Genomic DNA, 19,962 nt, shown 5'->3' on the forward strand with positions numbered 1-19,962 from the left:
CCTCTCATCTGGTGGAGTCAATGTGGTATTCAGCATTTAGCAAACTCAAGTTTTGCCTTTTAGATCTTTGTGGAATTTTTTTTTCCTAATATTTTTGATCCATGGTTGGCTGAATCTGCAGATGTGGAACCCACAGATGCAGGGGGCCAACTGTAATTTGTCTGTGATGTAGGGCAAATAAGGATACCTCTCTCACCTTTTTCAGAGTGCAAATCAAATAACATAATGTAGTGTTTTATGAACTCCAAAGCAGTGTACAGGATGCCCATCAGTTGTCTGATACCAACGAAAAGGTCACCACATTCTCTTTGATCTCCATTATAAATCAACTGACTGGTAGAGGGAGTGGCGACAGCACTCGGTTTAGGAAGCTTCGAAATAAGGTTTTAATCTACTCAAGGTTCCTCCAGCATTTTCAAGGCAGTAGGAGTTGCTGTGCATCAGCTTTTCTGGTGGTCTTGGAAAGGACGGATTCAGTGGCGCAAGTGTTGCAGTGTTGCATAAAAATTCAAAAGGAATATCTCTTCTCAAAAAAGTAAAAAACGAATAAAACCCATCTTTGCCGCCCAAGTTTCCCCACAGCTAGGATATTTTCCCCTTTCTCTCTTTTTTTTTTGTAAGTTTCTTGAAGAAACTTGTTCTTTATACTTTCTGACTCCATTTCTCATTGCCCATTCATTCTCCCCTCAAGAAGCAGTCTGATTCTGCCCCAGCTGAAACTTCACAGGAAAAGGTCACCAATGATTTTCTTTTTGCTAAACCCTAAAGACTTTTCACTCAGCATCTGACCTAACCACACAGCAGTATTTGACCTACTGAACATCCACTCCTTGCACTCTCTCATGAATTCACGGATGCTCTCTCCTGGTATTTCTCCAACTCTGGAGGCTCCTCCCACTACCTTCTATGGGCTCCCCTTCCTATGCCCATATTGTACATGTGGGTATTCCTGTTTTGCCCATAACCCTCTTATCTGGTTCCTCGTCTGCCCTCCCTGAGTGATCTTCATCCTGTGGCTTCAGCTGCAATTTACGTGGCAGACAAGAAACATATTACTCTCCGGCCAGGCACAGTGGTTCACACCTGTAATCCCAGCCCTTTGGGAGGCCAAGGCAGGTGGATCACGAGGTCAAGAGATCGAGATGATCCTGGCCAACATGGTGAAACCTCGTCTCTACCAAAAATACAAAAATTAGCTGGGGGTGGTGGCACGCGCCTGTAGTCCCAGCTACTCGAAAGGCTGAGGCAGGAGAATTGCTTGAACCTGGAAGGCGGAAGTTGCAGTGAGCCGAGGTCACGCCACTGCACTCCAGCCTGGCGACAGAGCAAGACTGTCCCAAAAAGAAAAAAAAAAAAAAGAAACACATTACTCTCAAGCTCCAGACCTGCATATGCAACACTGAACTCATCTTATCTCAAAACTGCCCCTCCTCTCAGCATTCACCATAGAGTAAAGGACATATCCTCTGTCGCCAAAAGATAAACATCATTCTTGATCCTTCTGGCTCCCTCACCTGCAATCACTCCAAATCAGCAAGTCATATGAATTCTCATCTACAGCATTGGCTACATCTACCCATTTCTCTGTCTCCACTGCCTTCATTCAATCACCACCATCCAATCTTCTTCCCTTCAGTCTTACCCTCCTCTAATCCATTCACCACACTGCAACCAAAATGTTCTTTCCAAAATTAAAACCTATTGCCATTTGGATAAACTACACACATCTTAACATTACCTGAAAGAGTTTATGGCCACCTACCTTCTTGGCCTTATCTCTTTAATCTCTCTCTCTACCCCTACCCTCACCCCACACCCACTCCCACCTCACCCTCACTCTATATCTACCTATAAAGAATTTATACAGGCCAGGAGCAGTAGCTGATGCCCGTAATCCCAGCACTTTCAGCTGTGATTGTGCCACTGCATCTCAAAAAAGAAAAAAAAAAAAGATTTATAGAAACTGGAACCAGGTGCGGTGCCTCACACCTGTAATCCCGGCACTTTGGGAGGCCAACATGGGAGGATTGCTGGAGGCTAGGGGTTCAAGACCATCCTGAGCAACATAGTGAGACCCCATCTCTACAAAAAAATTTTTAAAAGTTAACTAGGCATGGGGGTGCGAACCTACAGTCCCAGCTACGCAGTAGGCTGAGGTAGGAGGATCGCTTGGGCTCAGGAGTTTGAGGCTGCAGTGAGCTATGATCACGCCACTGCACGCCAGCTTGGGCAATAGAATAAGACCTTGTCTGAAAACAAAACCAAACCTGGAATTTTCCACATGCTTTCTCACCTACCTTGTTTCCTCTGCCTGGAACACTGTTTTCCACCACCATCACCCTCATCTTCTTTATCACCAGTCCCCTCCTTACCTCCCACCCACACACAAACAATCTGGCTAAGTGTAATTCAGCTGTCCGGTCCTTGATGAGGAATCACATCTCTCCTGACCTCCAGGTCCATTTTGAATGGCCTCTTATATGCTACTACAGCACCCAGATTTCCTCCACTATTATGCATCTCAAGCTATTTTTTTTAACTTTATAATTTTTTACCATTGGTATAAACCATACACATCTTAACATTACCTGAAAGCGCTCTTCACAGATTTGCATGTCATCCCTGCACAGAAGCCATGCTAATCTCTGTGTTGTTCCAGTTTTAAGGTATGTGCTGCCGAAGTGAGCACACAAGTTATTTTCAAATGGCTTGTTTACTGTTGGTCTCCCCCACTAGACTGTAAACTTCATGAAGGCATGGACTGTGCCTGTCTTGTTCATTCCTACCTCCAAGTACTGTGCCATGGCACAAAACAAGTGCTCAATCCTTACATGCTGAATCAACAAATCAATGAATCCCTGAAGGTGAAAGAGAAGCTGTCTCCCAGTGCTGATAGGTGCTGGGTAAACGTGGATCAAGAACATGTAGGAGGAGATCATTCAGCTAATTTCCTGGAACAAAAAATCTGCTAGTTATATATCTGATGTTTCTAACCTATAACACATGTTTGTTCTGTGACTGAAAAATCAACATTTATATAATCACACCTACAGAATACAAGATGAAGTAGATATATATATTTTTTTTTTTTTTTGAGACGGAGTCTCGGCTTGTCACCCAGGCTGAGTGCAGGGCTGATCTCAGCTCACTGCAAGCTCCGCCTCCCGGGTTCCCGCCATTCTCCTGCCTCAGCCTCCCGAGTAGCTGGGACTACAGGCGCCTGCCACCTCGCCCGGCTAGTTTTTTGTATTTTTTAGTAGAGACGGGGTTTCACCGTGTTAGCCAGGATGGAAGATGAAGTAGATATTTAACAATTTCCCAGTTACATAAGTATTCACAGGTAAACTGGATAATGCCAGATAGAACAGCTTTAGTTTGTACTGAATTATAAACTGGTTACACCAGGCAGGAGAACTGGATAAATAAATCTCTACCATGGTCACAAATGTGGCATATCATATGATTGGGGGATTCTATTTGAACCACATAACTCAAATGAACAATTAATGAGTGTATGAAAAACAAACAAAATGTTAATGAAAACAGCATGCCTGCCATCTTAATGCAATGGCCTCCATATTTTGACTTTGGCTTTTGCTCATAACTCATACTGTCATCAAGATTAATTACTTATGGAACAAATAAAACTTTTACCTTGTCAGCACGAAGGCAAATTATGCATGTTTTTCAATGTCTGGTATGATCCACAGTGGCCAATGAAACAGAGCAAACATAACGCATGGAATTTATTGCTGGTGGTCATTTTTATCACACTGTCACTCAGCACTGAGTTCTCTGAATTAATTGGCTTGCGTCAGAAACTCCAAGCTAGGATGTAGTTCAGTTCCTTATGAACCAAATGCCAAATGTACTCTAAAAGGAGAAAGCAAGAAGAAAAAAGCAACTCCTTGCTATCTGGATATCCCTGCAGACTTTTTCTTCTAAGGGCTTAACATTTGCTGAAGCAAATCAGCATTTGGCCAGCAACCGATGGGGCCACAGACACTCTCTGTACTTTTCTAGGGGTATTGGGGGACAGGGTGACATGAAATAGATAGGATGACAATGGGAAAATAAAAGTAACAGCAGCAGTAGCTTGGTGCTGCTGGTAACTGTCTAGAGATAAAGAATCCTAAAAAACCTGCCCAATCTAATCTTCTCCAAGTTCCCATTAAAGTCAGGTCTTTTGAAACCAGTAATTAAATTAGTACCTGTCTACCTGCCTACTTTTTTATATGTAAATGAATGACTTCAAGTCTTAAGCAAAGGCTATATACAAGATTAAACTGTAATAGAGTATGTCAAGTATCTCATAAATATTCAGTAAATATTAGCCTTGGATGTTTTTTAATGAAGACGTTACTGGGCTAGGGCCAGCTTGGTTTTCCTAATCAGGCACCATTTTTTTCTGTAAATGGTTACATATTCTTCACAGTTGTTTTCCACTAGTATAATTAACCTGAGTCCTTAGCCCAAAACCTACATCCGTCAATCTATAAGAAAACAAAATACTTTTAATGAACATTCAGCTATGTGCCTACTTTTTCTATTATTTCTCTGTGACATTCAGTGATCCTTCTACCATGAAACTTTCACTTATTACCCTACTGAGAAATAAGTTTCCAACTTTATTTTCAATCTTTTCAATAATAATGTTTTCTATATCTTGTTTTATTTAAAAAATCACTTTCTGCCACATACTTATCTATGGGTTTTATTATCTCCAGTATTTGACTGTATAGTGTTTTATAGTCATTGTATTCCCCACAATGTAGAGACTTAACAGCTTTTAAAATAATGTTTATTGAGTTCTGTGATTATAAATTAGTACTACATGTTCATTGCTTGTCATTTTGAAAATATGGAAGAGAATAAAGGGCAAAATAAACAATGCCTATTCACCCTCCACTGGAAAAAAAGCACTGCCCCGTTGTGGCCCTTTCAGCCCTTACGTAGATTTTGTTTTTTAAAACATAGTTCAGCGCTTACTATAGATACGCATTTTTTCCCAACTAGCAATCATTTCCACAACTAGCAAACACCTTTCCACACTTTTAAACTTCATTAAGAAATCCTTGGCTGAGCGTGGTGGCTCATGCCTGTAATCCCAACACTTTGGGAGGCCGAGGCGGGCGGATCACGAGGTCAGGAGTTCAAGACCAGCATGACCAACATGGTGAAACCCCATCTCTACTAAAGAATACAAAAATTAGCCGGGTGTGGTGGCACACGCCTGTAATCCCAGCTACTTAGGAGGCTGAGGCAGGAGAATCACTTGAACCCGGGAGGCAGAGGTTGCAGTGAGCCAAGATTGCACCACTGCACTCCAGCCTGGGTGACAGACTGAGACTGTCTCAAAAAAAAAAAAGAAAGAAAGAAATCCTTTTGGCCGGGCATGGTGGCTCACACCTGTAATCCCAGCACTTTGGGAGGCCAAGGCAGGTGGATCACGAGGTCAGGAGATTGAGACCATCCTGTGAATGGTGAAACCCCATCGCCACTAAAAATACAAAAAATTAGCCAGGCGTGGTGGCGGGTGCCTGTAGTCCCAGCTACTCGGGAGGCTGAGGCGGGAGAATGGCGTGAACCTGGGAGGCAGAGCTTGCAGTGAGCCAAGATCGCGCCACTGCACTCCAGCCTGGGCGACACAGCGAGACTCCGTCTCAAAAAAATAAAAATTTAAAAAAAAATCCTTTTTAGTGTCTATATAACACTGTATCTATTGATGACACCATAATTTGTTCCCCTGTTTTGGGGCATTCAGGTTATTACACATATTTTTTTCTAAATAAAGTTATATTGAGCATCTTTGAACATTAACTTTTAAAATATTTCTGAAAAATTCCTTTGGATGGACTCTAAAAGTGGAATTAACTGGGTCAAAAGGTAGGAGCATCATTGAGGCTTTTCATACATTCAGCAATGAGCTGTTTGGAAAGGTTACAGCAATTGTGCATCCCTCCTAGCATTTGCAAGTGTCTGCTGCGCTGCACACTAACTGGTGTGGAGGAGTTTTGAAAATTTACGTTAATTTGAGATTTGGAAAAAATGATACTTTGCTATTGTTTCCATTTTTCTTTCTGTATTAGTTTTCTATGGTTGCATAACAAATTTCTACAAACTTAAGTAGCTTAAAACAACACCTATTTATTTTCTCACAGTTCTGAAGGTCAGAAGCCTGGATGGGCTTGGCTGGGTTTTCTGCTCAGATTCTCTCCCACAAGGCTGAAATCAAGGTAGTGGCCAGGCTGGGTTCTTTATTAATAGAAACTCAGGTAAATAATCCAGTTATAAGCTTATTGGAATTGTTGACATAATCTAGTTCCTTGTGGCCTATGTCAGAGGTCCCCATTTCTTTCTATGCTGGTTGTTGCTGGGGCCACCCTCACCAACTTTAGGCCTCCAGTACTCCTCAAGGCTGCCCAAATTCCCTCTCAACAGTTCCCCTCCACCTTCGAAGCCGCAACACAGCATGTTGAGTCCTCCTGCTTTAAGTCTCTCCAATTTCCCAGACAGAGAAAGCTCTCAACTTTCATGGGCTCCTGTGATTAGATTAGACCCACCCAGAAAATCGCACCATTTTAAATTCAACTGTGCCACATAACATAATCAAGAAAGTGGCATCTTATTATATGCACAGGTTTCACAGATTACAGAGAGCAATTTTAGTAGAGAGGCATTTTTAGAATTCTGCCTGCCACAGAGTCTTAGGTGTTGTTTCTTATCATTTGTTTGTGTTCTTTATAATTAAATCTCAATGACACAAATCTACTAAAAAAGTGAATCTTACTGATGACTGCAGAAGCTGCATTTCCATAATGGCAAAGGCAACTAACTGTGAATGGGACTGCAGCATGCTAATAAAATTTTGAAAACATAAGTTTGCTAACACTGGTATTTAAAAGTTTTAAACTGTTGTAAAATACGTATAATATGAAATTTACCATATTAACCTTTTTTTTTTTTTTTTTTTTAAAGACATGGTCTTGCTCTGTTGCCCAGGCTGGTGTGCAGTGGCGTAATCATACCTCACTTAACCCCCAACTCTTGGGTTCAAGCAATGCCCCTGCCTCAGCCTCCCAAAGCACTGGAATTACAGGCCTGAGCCATCATACCCAGCCCCATCTTAACCATTTTTAAGTGTACAGTTCAGTATTGTTAAGTACATTCACACTGTTGTGCAGCCAATTTCCAGAACTTTTCATTTTGCAAAACTGAAACTCTATACCCATTAAACCAGGGGTCCCCAACCCCCATGCCTGCAGACTAGTACTGGTCCATGGCCTGTTAGGAACTGGGCCACACGGCAGCTGAGCAATGGACCAGCCACACATTACCGTCTGAGCTCCACCTCCTATCAGATGGGCAGCAGCATTAGATTCTTTTGCAAACCTTATTGTGAACTGTGCATGTGAGGGATCTAGGTTGCACACTCCTTATGAGGATCTAATGCCTAATGATCTGAGGTGGAACAGTTTCATCCCGAAACTATCCTCCCTCTACTCCCCCACCCCACGCCACCCCCTCTGTGGAAAAATGGTCTTCTGGTCCCTGGTGCCTAAAAGGCTGGGGACCGCAGCACTAAACAACAAATCCTCCATTGCCTCCCTCCCTCCAGGCCCTGGTAATCACCATTCCATTTTCAACACTGGCATATTTTTATTTTATATATTTATTAACAAACATGTATATAGCAATTACTATATGCCAGGTACTGTTCTAAGCCTTGAGCTCAGGAGTTCAAGACCAGCCTGGACAACATGGCAAAACCCTGCCTCTACCAAATGTACAAAAGTTAGCCAGCTGTGGTGGCGTGTGCCTATGGTTCCAGCCACACGGGAGGCTGAGGTGGGAGGATCGCTTGAGTCCAGGAAATCGAGACTGCAGTGAGCCATGATGATGCCACTGTACTCCAGCCTGAGTGACAGAGTAAGACCCTGTCTCAAAATAAAATAAAATAAAATAAAATAACAATAATAAAAACCCTAATGAGGTCAATACTGTTATTATTCCCATTCTACAGATCAGGAAACAGAAGAGCTAAGTAAACTGCCCAAGATTACACAACTAGGAAGTGACCAAGCAAGAATTCAAACTGAAGGAGTCTGGCTTTATAGTTTTTGCTATAAACCATGACATTGTAAAAATATTCACTGTAAAGAAAAACTCATCAGGAATTAGTATCATTTCTTCTATGTATATCTATCTATTGTAGGTGCAATTTAACCTAATATTCATCTCCTGTCTAAAAGACTATGTGACCAAGGTTACAAATGTCAATTGACATTTTTAGAGACCATATATATATATATATAGCCCAGCTTTTGTTAAGGCATTTTCTTGAAGTCAGTCAAACAAAAACTGCCTTGTATTTTAAGTATGCCAATTATAATTTACATGTAGTATTTTATAATAAAATACTTTATAAATACAAATCACAACTCACTACGATTACTTAAATTAAAATACAAAGAAAAAAAATCCAGCTGTTTCTCTCTGGTTCCTTCCAAGGAAGAAAAAAGGAGAGAAATAAACTTCTAAATAAGTTTACAACAGCATGGCTCAATCTCAGCTTAACCTGGTAAATTCAAATTTGTCTTGCTTTGCAAGGTGTACATCCAGACCAGTCTCAATTTGTCATCCAAATATATATCTCAGTAGTAACTTATTTTTATTTAAGGGATGGGTGTGAGATTTCCTTCTCTTGATTTTTTAGCTTAATAATTCTTTCCTACAAGATCAAACCATGCTTGTCATCAGTCATGTGGTGTCATTTACTATACGTTAAAAACGGACAGAGTCGACAGAAAGAACAATCGTTTTCTGGAAGCCCCAGCCTGATGTAGGTTAAAAGCTCTGCTGGGGTTTGGTTTTATAATCCCCAGGAGGTGATAGCAGGGGTACTAATAACGCACTCAACGAGATCACGTACTATTTCAACTACTTTCTCCTCCTATTATATACCTGATTCACAAAAACAAGCAGACAATGCATCATGTAATCTCCCGTCACCCATTAGCCATTGCAATGTGGTACAATCTCCAGCACGAAATAAAAACCTGGGCATGGGAGAAACAGCAAAATCACCAATACCCCAGGAGCTGCTCAGATATTTACAATGCTGTCGTCCCCACCCCATCCCCCAAACTGGCCGGCCAGGCAGCACAGAAGCAGACGGATGCTCACCCGGGCGCCGGCTGCTACTCTCCCTTCACCTGCGGGGCCTGCAGTCCGCTGCTGGCGGGGGCTTGGCTCCCGCAGCCCGCCGCCCGCCTCTCGGTGACAGCCAGCCCAGCCGCTGACCATCCCGGCCCGGCTCTGTTTACAAGCGGCTTCTCGCGGTTCCACTCTGAAATGCTTCCGCCGGCGGCCCGGGCAGCCAGAGCCGGACACACAAGGTTCCAGGCTGCGAGGACATGTCTTTCCTGCCCGAGGGACCGGGCGGCTCGGCCGGGCCTGACCGCACCCACCAGGCCTTCTTATTTCTTTGCTTTCTATGTACAGTTCCTCTCGTACACACCCACCAGGCCTTCTTATTTCTTTGCTTTCTTATGTACAGTTCCTCTCGTACACATTGTGAAAGCAATGGCGTGCGTCGCGGAGCCTCCTCACTGCTCCACCCAACGCCAAAATGGGTGTTTGCGATTGGAAAATGTCACTTAGAACATGTCAGGGTCGGGCTGGTTTTTAGCATCTCCCTTGTCTAAGGGAATTAATTACTAAAAGAAATAAGTTATTTCCAAAAGTGGGACTATTAGAACCTGGAGATTGCTTCTCATTTCCGGTTTTGGGGCTGCAGTGAAAATCCGTTTTCATCGTCCTTTCCTACGCAGGTTGAAAAGGGGTGGTTTTGAGGTGAGGTCTTCACCCCCACTTGCGGATTCTCAGCAAAATAGAGCGTGCATGTGTGTGCACGCGGGCAGGACTGTTGAGTAAGACCACCCACACCCCACCCACCGTGACTGTGGTCGCTTTGCAGGGATATGCTGGTCTGATTGGACAGACCTTCCTTGCAGTTTCCTGTCTGTTTTCCATCATAGCACACTTCTTAGCCATTTTCTCACTGTATAAGTACACATTTATATATCTTATTGGTCTTCCCACGCTCACCCATCTCACCAGAGGGCGGGCACTATTTCAGTTTCACTCACCACCATCTAGTAGGCACCTAGCACATGCCCAATGTATATATATCTGAATAAATGAATGAACAAAGGAATGGAAAAAAAAAAGTCACAGGGGTCGGGGATGAAACATGGAAATCTAAAACTCTGATTCCTCTTCTCACCCTCTGGAAGACTAATAAGCAAATCTTTAACAGTTGAGTTAAGAAAATATTTCGTTTGGTTGATTTTCGAAGTTTAAATAAGCTTTCTTTAAACCCTGCAATTTGAGATACTTTTTTTTCTGTTTTGCTAGAAACAGGATCTCACTCTGTGCCCAGGCCAGAGTGCAGTCACACGATCATAGCTCACTGCAGCCCTGAACTCCTGGGTTCAAGGGATCCTCCCAACTCAGCCTCCTGAGTAGGTAGGACTACAGGCGCGCATCACCACAACATAGCTAATTTCTTTTTTTTTTTTCTTTTTTATTTTTTTTGTAAGGCAAGGTCTCCCTGTGTTGCCCAGGATGATCCTGAACTCCTAGCCTCAGGTGATCCTCCTTCCTTGCCTTCCAAAGTGCTGGGATTACAGGTGTGAGCCACCTCACCTGGCCAGGGGTACATTTTTTTGTTTTGTTTTGTTTTCATTATCTAAACTTGCAGTATTCTCTTTTGCCTCAGGACTTTGTACATGTAATTCCCTCTCATGAGAGTTCTCAATCCTGGCTCATCCTCTTACTTAGCCTGGCTAATTTCTCCTTGCTCTTTAAGAAGCAGGTGACAGGCACTTGGTCTCTCAAGTCACCTGCTTGGCCTTCTTCCAGGTGTTCTTTTCTTCTTTTACTTCCCTTCATTACTACTCTAAAGCTTTTTAATAAACTTTCACTCTAAAAACAAACAAACAAACAAAACAAAACAGAAAAGGCCAGGCACAGTGACTGGAGCCTGTAATCCCAGCACTTAGGGAGGTCGAGGCGGGTGGATCGCTTGAGGCCAGGGGTTCGAGACCAGACTGACCAACATGATAAAACCTCATCTTTACTAAAAATACAAAAATTAGCAGAGCATGATGGTGCATGCCTATAATCCCAGCACTTTGGGAGGTCGAGGCGGGTGGATCGATTGAGGCCAGCAGTTCGAGACCAGCCTGGGCAACGTAGTGAAAGCCTGTCTCTACTAAAATGAAAATTAGCCGGGCATGGTGGCGCACGACCTGTAATCCCAGCTACTTGGGAGGCTGAGGCACTAGAATCATTTGAACTCAGGAGGCGCAGATTGCAGTGAGCTGATATTGAGCCAGTGCCCTCCAGCCTGAGCAACAGAGCGAGACGCTGTCTCGAAAAAAAAAAAAAAAAAAAAGCGGCAGGTGACATTACACCTCTTCTGGAAACTTTGCCTGACAGGGCAACCTGCTCCTTTTATGCACTCCTAGAGGACCTCATGTGTTCCTTTATAAATGCACCCATTACATTGTGCTACACAGATCAGTCTTCGTTGAACTGGTGGTTCTCAAAACTCACATGGAACAGAATCTTCTAGGATGGTGTTTCTCAAACTTTAATGGGTAAGAATTCTGTCAAAATGCAGATTCTGATACAGTAAATCTGAGATAGGGCCTCTGCAACAGTCATGATCTTCTTGGTGATGCTGCATTTTGAATGTCAAAGTTCTTGAATGGTGTTAAAAATGCAGATTCCTAGGCCGGGCGTGGTGGCTCATGCCTGTAATCCCAGCACTTTGGGAGGCTGAGGAGGCTGGATCACCTGAGGTCAGGAGTTCAAGACCAGCCTGGCCAACATGGTGAAACACTGTCTCTACAAAAAACTACAAAAAATTAGCCAGATGTGGTGGCCAGTGCCTGTAGTCCCAGCTACTCGGGAGGCTGAGGCAGGAGAATTGCTTGAACCCAGGAGGCAGAGGTTGCAGGGAGCCGAGATCACGCCATTGCACTCCAGCCTGGGTGACAGAGTGAGTGTCCATCTCAAAACAAAACAAAACAAAACAAAACAAACAAACAAAAAAAAAAACCACAGATTGCTGGGTCACACATTCACAGGTTTTTATTCTGAAGGTCTACCTACATTAGGGTCCTGAATTCCATAATTTCTACAAGGTCCTCAAGTGCTTCCCATGTAGGTGATCCATGGACCACCCTTTGAGAAAAACTATTTCAGGCTAGCCTTGAAGTCTGAGGTTAGGAGTCTGTGATTTGTCATTGTTTTTCATGGATTAAGCATGAAGTCTGGGACATAAAATGCATTTAAAAAGCTGCTTTTGGCCTGGTGCAGTAGCTCACGCCTGGAATTCCAGCACTTTGGGAGGCCAAGGCAGGCAGATCACTTGAGGCCAGGAGTTCAAGACCAGCCTGGCCAACATGGCAAAACTCTGGCTCTACTAAAAAATACAAAAATTAGCTGGGTGTCATGGCACACGCCTGTAATCCCGGCTCCTTGGAGGCTGAGGCAGAAAATCACTTGAACCTGGGAGGTGGAGGCTGCAGTGAGCTGAGATCATGCCACTGCACTCCCGTCTGGAGACAGAGCGAGACTCCATCTCAAAAACACAAACAAACAAACAAAAAGAATGACTGATTTTATTCACTCTCACAAATACAGATCCTCAGCACCAGAATTAAGGGGATAATCCCAGAAAAAGGATGAAAGATTTAGGGCTGAGAATAATCTCAGCTAGGCAGCCACTGGCTCATGGGCCTCTGTGTGTCAGCTGGGAGCATTTTGCCTCTCTAAATATAAAATATTTAAGTTCATATCTCCATTCAAAAGATTATCTGCTAACAGCAGTCCCACCATCTTCTTCTGTCTTTTTTTTTTTTTTTTTGAGATGGAGTCTCGCTCTGTTGCCCAGGCTGGAGTGCAATGGCATGATCTCGGCTCACTGCAACCTCCGCCTCCTGGGTTCAAGTGATTCTCCTGCGTCAGTCTCCTGAGTAGCTGGGACTACAGGGATGCGCCACCACACCCAGCTAATTTTTGTATTTTTAGTAGAGATGGGGTTTCACTACATTGGCCAGGATGGTCTTAATCTCTTGACCTGTGATCTGCCTGCCTTGGTCTCCCAAAGTGCTGGGATTACAGGCATGAGCCACCGCACCCGGTCTTCTTTTGTCTTTTAATAGACTATTTTTTAGAGCAATTTTGGGTTCACAGGAAAATTGAGCAGAAAGTACAGAGTTCCCATGTATGCCTTGTTCCTGAAACCCACAACCTTTCCCACTATCAATCCTGCACCACAGCGGTATACTTACTATAATCAATGAACCTGCACTGACAGTCACATCATTACCACCCAAAGTTCATAGTTTACGTTAGGGCAACCATTTTTTTGACTTCTTTATACCCTAACATTCAGGAAGGCCTCTCTTTCAATAATCAGAATGTTTTTTTTAACACGGAATGGAGCCTCATGCTGTAGCTCAGTAATTAAGGTTTGCTGGGGGCAGTGGCTCACACCTATAACCCCAACACTTTGGGAGACCGAGGCAGGAGGATCACTTGAGCCCAGGAATTAGAGACCAGCCTGCGCAACATAGTGAGAATCCATCTCTACAAAATTTAAACAATTAAAAAAATCAGCCAGGTGTGGTGGCACAAGATTCCAGCTACTCAGGAGGCTGATACAGGAGGATCACTTGAGCCCAGGAGTTGGACACTGCAGTGAGCTATGATCACACCACTGCACTCCAGCCTGAGCAACAGAGTGAGATCTTGTCAAAAAAAAAAAAACAAAACTAGAATGAAATGAAACCTAGAAGATGATCTAGTCCAATTGTTAATCCCCATCCACTTTCTTACTCCAACCTGAGCAAGAGTGAGATCTTGTCTTAAAAAACAAAAACAAAAAAGCACCCCAAACCTAGAATGAAATGAAACCTAGAAGATTATCTAATCCAATTGTTAATCCACAGCCACTTTCTTACTCCAATACTTTTTTTTTTTTTTTTTTTTTTTTTTTTTAGACAGTAGTCTAGCCCTGTTGCCCAGGCTAGAGTGCATTCAGTAGCATGATCTCAGCTCACTGCAACCACAACCACCACCTCCTGGGTTCAGGTTATTCTCCTGCTTCAGCCTCTCAAGTAACTGGGATTACAGGCACCTACAGCCATGCCCAGCTAATTTTTTTGTATTTTTAGGAGAGGTGGGGTTTCACTGTGTTGGCCAGGCTGGTCTCGAACTCCTGACCTCGTGATCCACGCCCCCCCCCCTTCGGCCTCCCAAAGTGCTGGAATTACAAGCGTGAGCCACCGCACCTGGCCTCCAGTACTTTTAACAGCCTCCTATTGCCAGAAGGAGTTCAGACTTCATGGCTTGACCTTGAGGCTCTCTACGTTATTGGCTCCCTCCTACATGTGGGGACATCTGTGTTTTTCTGCACTGAGCATTCCTACCTCCTTTGGGAACTTCCCCTACCTGTAAGACACAGGGTAAGTATGTGATCAATGCTAGGCCAGTTCTACTAGTCACAGTACCCTAGTCTTTTGGCTACAGCGGTTGAGCCAGGGTGGGCATATGACCCAGCCAATCAGAGTCCCTCCCTGGAATTTTTATCTCTGAAGCTGTGGAAGGAGCTTTGCCTATTGGGTTACAGGACTGGAAGGATGTGAATTGGAGGCCCCTGATGGCCATCTTTCCCACCATGTGAGAATGCCTGTCTGCTGAAGAAGGGAAGGAAGGTGACAGGGGAGAGGAGAGTAACACCAAAGGAGGGATGAAGATTTTGTGTGAGGGGAGTGGGAAGGTGTGGTGGGAGAGTAAGAGCTAATGACCTTGCTTGAGTCCCAGGATCTCCTCAGGTCTGGAGCTAACCTCACCTCCTAGACCCCACAGTTCTATTATCAATTAAGCCCATGTTATCTCAAGGGAGTTTGTGTTGGTTTCTGTCACTTACAACTGAAAGTGTCTTGACTGACACTTCACCTTTCCAGACTTATCTCCCACATACCCCTTTATTCCCATTTTATAGTCCAGACACCTATTTTTTTTGCAAAATCAGTAGGTCTTTTGTTGCATCATTTAAATATCACAAATAGGTCTTAGGAGTCTTCCAGCATCTTGTTTCTGTAGCTGGACAACTCTTAGATCTTATTCATCAGCCTGCTGAACTGTTCCTTTTTCAGAGACATAGGTGCCATCCAAAATTTTTCTGATATCCTTATTTTTAACTTGTGACTTGCTGAATCGAAGCAGCTGAATTTGAAACAAGCTCAACGTCATTTCCTTCAAGGATTAATTCATTTTTCTGGGCTTGAGATACCAAACCAGCAACACCTGACCTCCTCCAAACCCTGGGGATGTATTTTTCACCAAAGAAATTTCAGATTTCAATAAGAGACCCATGCTCCTGGATAACGACGTTAATGGGGAAGTGAGCAGACACAGACCTCATCTTGTAACGGAAGCCCAGTGTAACGTCCTTGATCATGTTCTGTGTGTGACTATAAATAGTCTGAACGGTAGCCAGTTCCTTTCTGTTGCCCCACCATTTGTCAACCCAGAGCCTCTTTCTTCCCAAGAAGGTTGAGTTTTACATTGACGTGACTGAAGTCCCTCCACAGGCCTCCTCTGGGGCCCTTCACAATAACTGTGCTTCCCTTCAGAGTGATGTCAACATTTTCTGGAATGTCAGCAGCCTGGTTGCTGAGAATGATCTTCATTCTTGCAGTAGATGTGGCAACAACAAAAAAAAGCTTTTTTTTTTTTTTATTTTAACCCACTCCTGGAAACGCTTCTTTTCTAATTTTAGGTTCCCCATTTTTAATTAATTAATTGATTTTTTCCCAGCTTTACTGAGGTTAATTGACAAATACAAAGTTTCCCCCATCATATTCCCTTCAGCATCCCTGGCAGGGCAGGCACCCTATCTTGTTCATCTTTGCATTTTCCTCAACAAGTATTATGGTACCTAGTAAATGATCTCCAAAAATGTTAAACGTCATATGAGGAAGTACCATTATTATATACTTTCATTAGATATTTTCCTTTTAGACTTCATTTACTAAAGTAATGCTCAAGCCAGGATTCAAAAAGATCAATGCTGTCTTCCAATAAATAAAACAAAAATCTCATCAAAAAGTGTTTTAAACTTAATCAGAACCTTTTTAGTGCTATTTAGAGCTTAAAATTTGCAAGCCAAGTATACCTCACCCATCTCCCAAAATAAGCCCAAGTAAAAATGATTAGGATATTTATTAAGATCAACATAGTATAATTACTATTGTTTGTCTCGTTAGGTAAATTAAAAGCATAGGAGATGTCAAATATTGAAGTCACAAATAGAGTTATTCCTTGAAAGTATAAATGAACCTGCTATTCAGCTGGAAGGCACCCACAAGGACATACCTGCTGTTAAAATACAGTTCCATTGAAACAGTTCCATATGGGTTGGTAACTAGCTTCTGTCTCTAAGCATTCTAAGTATCCTAAGGTCTCTTTACAAGGAACCTCCCACATCCTAAGATCCAACACACAAAAGATTAATATCTGACCCTATTTTGCTGAAATGGTGGGTATCTCTAGGACCCTGCTCTTATATTAGGGCAAGGATTCTTTTTTTTTTTTTTTTTGAGATGGAGTCTTGCTTTGTCGCCCAGGCTGGATGCAGTGGTGCGATCTCGGCTCACTGCAACCCCCGCCTCCTGGGTTCAAGCGATTCTCCTGTCTCAGCCTCCCAAGTAGCTGGGATTAAAGGTACATACCACCACATCTGGCTCATTTTTGTATATTTAGTAGAAACTGGGTTTCACTGTGTTGGCCAGGTTGGTCTTGAACTCCTGACCTCAGGGGATCCACCTGCCTCAGCCTCCCAAAGTGGTGAGATTACAGGTGTGAGCCACTGTGCCCGGCCTAGGATTCTTTTCGATTAGTTGATGGCCAGGCCATATATGTCTTTAACTCTTTTGACTATCACTTCTACAAATAAGTTAACAGAAAAAAGCGAAAAGCCATTAGCAAAGCTAACTATTCAATGATTTCCCACCCCACCACCGACTACCAAGGCTTTTAAAACTAAATAAGTTTAATCAAGAATAAGTGATAGAATTTACAGAAGACATCAATAGAGCAATTTGAATGTGGTCATTCAACAAGCATTTACTAGCTGGGTGCAGTGGCTCATGCCTGTAAGCCCAGCACTTTGGGAGACTGAGGTGGGCAGATCACGAGGTCAAGAGATCGAGACCATCCTGGCCAACATGGTGAAACCCCATCTATACTAAAAATACAAAAATTAACTGGGCGTGATGGCACATGCCTATAGTCCTAGCTACTCACGAGGCTGAGGCAGAAGAATCACTTAAACCTGGGAGGCAGAGATTGCAGTGAACTGAGATTATGCCACTGCACTCCAGCCTGGCAACAGAGCGAGACTCCATCTCGAAAACAAAACCAAACAAAACAGAAAAAACAAGCATTTACTACAGGAATTCACTGGCCTCTAGGTATGGGGTTCATTGATTCTTGGTGGCTTGTATAATGGTCAGTACTATCCAGAGGCCTCCATTAACAGTTTATAGATGAGTGAAACCGCCTTTGTGGTTTCAATTATGACAGTAAAAGAAATTTGACATAGTTGACACCATTCTGCTTCTGACCTTCAAAATATCTTTGGTCATTTCTGGCCATAGGCCAAGATAACCTTGGGAGGGATTTTGTTTATAGTTTAACTTGAAAGCAAGCATGATAATAGTCCCTCCCTAAAATGCCCCCTCCTTGCTCAGGGACAGAAACCCACCTTTGTAAGACTAATGAAAGGCCACAGAATAGGATTATGGAAGGGGCTTGAACTCTGATAAAATGTAGAAGTAGTTTCTATAATCCTTTACTGCCAGGAGTCATGTGGCCAGGAGGCCACAAGATTTGTGACTTCCCCACTTGCTCCTATAGATAACATCACTATTATAGAAACGAATACTGGGTTTATAGCTGTTTCAGACTGACCTCACCTGGATTTGTGACTCATAACTCAATTGGTCATATGGCCCCACCCAGAGGTGCACTGAGTGCACCAGAACCTTTTTCCACTCCTTGATGATTTCATCCCCAACCAATCAGCAGCACCCATTCCCTAGCCTCCTGCCCACAAGATTGTCCATAAAAACCTTAGTCTTCCAGCCTTTGGGGAGATTGATTTGAGTGATAACTCCAGTTCCTCTGCATGAGCCAGCCTCATGTCAATTAAACTCTTTCTCTACTGCAATGCCACAGTCTTAGTATATTGATTTTATCTGTGCAGTGGGCAGGAAGAAGCCATTGGGTGATTACAAGAGAATCATCCAGAAGGTTAAAATATTACAAAAGAAAAACTGTCTCAATCTTGATGTGGCTTCAGCATAGTTTATGTGGAACCAAGAACAGTGGTGTACTGGTAAACTGACTGAAAAAGTAAAAGTTCTGATTTTTCAGAGTTTGCCAATTTTCACAATATAAAAATATCTACCGTGCCTAATTTCAAGCTCTGGATGTATCATCACAGAACACAGAATTGTAAATGTACATATTCAAGCCTTAAGAATCAGTAGAAGCTGCCTCCAGCACACCACTGACCCAGATGGCCAGGATTTTATATTCCCACATCCCTTAGTCATTGGGTATGGGCCACTCTAGGGCAAGGTGGCTCTATGAAGTTAAGACAGTCCCTAAGAAAAATGGCCACTGATGGTAACCTGCTGACAGCACTCCCCAAAGCTGGAGCAACAAGTCCTTTTTTGATGGGGGATCTGGGCAGTACATCACAGAGTCTACCATACTTGTGATGGGAAACCAGTCATCTGCCTACTCAACTGTCAGTCTAGTCACCTTTCACCTAAACATTTTTTGCAACCTGGAACATATACTCTGAGGCCTTTTACTTTAGATGTTGGAGCTAATAGATACAAATTTGGAAAGATTTCCAGCAGTCTCAAACAGTAAACATCCAGGGAGGGATGAAGGCAAAGAAAAGTCCAGAAGTTCAGAAAATCAGATGGATCTGCTCAGATAGGCTTCTATAAAGAGGGAGGGCTTGAGCTTGACCTGAAGGATAAGTAAAGGTAGAAAAGCAGAGAAGATTGAATAGAAGTAGCATTGCACTGTGGTTAGAATCTTGGCTCTACCACTTTTTAGTTTTCAGGCATTGCACAAACTACTTTACTTCTCTGTGCCTCAGTTTATCCATAGGTAAAATGGGGATGATGATGACATAATAATAGTAATAATCTTATCTACCTCAAAGTGTTGTTGAAATGAGTTAATTCACATTGAGAGTTTTGTTTTTTGTTTTTTGTTTTTTGTTTTTTTTTGAGACTGGGTCTCATTCTGTAACCAAGGTTGGAGTGCAGTGGCATGATCTTGGCTCATTGTAACCTCCCAGGTTTAAGTGATTCTCCTGCCTCAGCCTCCTGAGTAGCTGGGATTACAGGCACCCACCACCACACCCGGCTAATTTTTTGTATTTTTAGTAGAGATGGAGTTTCACCATGTTGGCCAGGCTGTTCTTGAACTCATGACCTCAAGTGATCTGCCCACCTCAGCCTCCCAAAGTGCTGGGACTACAGGCGTGAGCCACCGCACCCAGCCCATATTGAGAGTTTATAACAGTGCTTAGTAATATTTGGCCTCTGATAAATAACCTTTTATTTCATGCAGCAAAATGGAGATATCATATTGCAGAGTAGTGCAAAAAATAAAAATAATGAAAAAGGATGTACTGAATTTTAATCAGAAATGATGACCTATTTTCCCTTCTTACAAAATGTCCTATCAAGAGTGAATCTTTGGGTTGAGCTTCCCTGGTATCCAGGCGTGGTGGCTCACACCTGTAAACCCAGCACTTAGGGTGGCAGAGGCAGAAGGACAGCTTGAGCCCCA

General features: G+C 43.0%; 1 protein-coding gene and 2 pseudogenes across 4 annotated transcripts in view; all 3 read right to left on the minus strand.

Moving 5' to 3' along the window:
- PLEKHM3 (pleckstrin homology domain containing M3) overlaps window positions 1–9,900 on the minus strand; it is a 206,879-nt gene extending 196,979 nt beyond the window's left edge. For 2 of the 4 annotated variants that reach the window (XM_009182899.4, XM_021923919.2), the window contains exon 1: window positions 9,187–9,900. The gene's annotated coding sequence lies outside the window, so the exon portion shown is untranslated. Of the gene's footprint in view, window positions 1–3,654; window positions 3,874–9,186 lie in introns of all 4 variants that reach the window. The other 2 variants (XM_031651488.1, XM_009182904.4) reach the window with 2 other exon arrangements.
- On the minus strand, window positions 2,591–2,689 carry LOC116269265 (annotated as a pseudogene).
- Window positions 9,901–14,307: 4,407 nt separating the features above from the next.
- LOC110740998 lies at window positions 14,308–16,692 on the minus strand (annotated as a pseudogene).
- Between the last annotated feature and the right edge of the window lie 3,270 nt (window positions 16,693–19,962).

Source organism: Papio anubis, chromosome 10 (genome assembly GCF_008728515.1).
Source record: "Papio anubis isolate 15944 chromosome 10, Panubis1.0, whole genome shotgun sequence".
Taxonomy (NCBI): domain Eukaryota; kingdom Metazoa; phylum Chordata; class Mammalia; order Primates; family Cercopithecidae; genus Papio; species Papio anubis.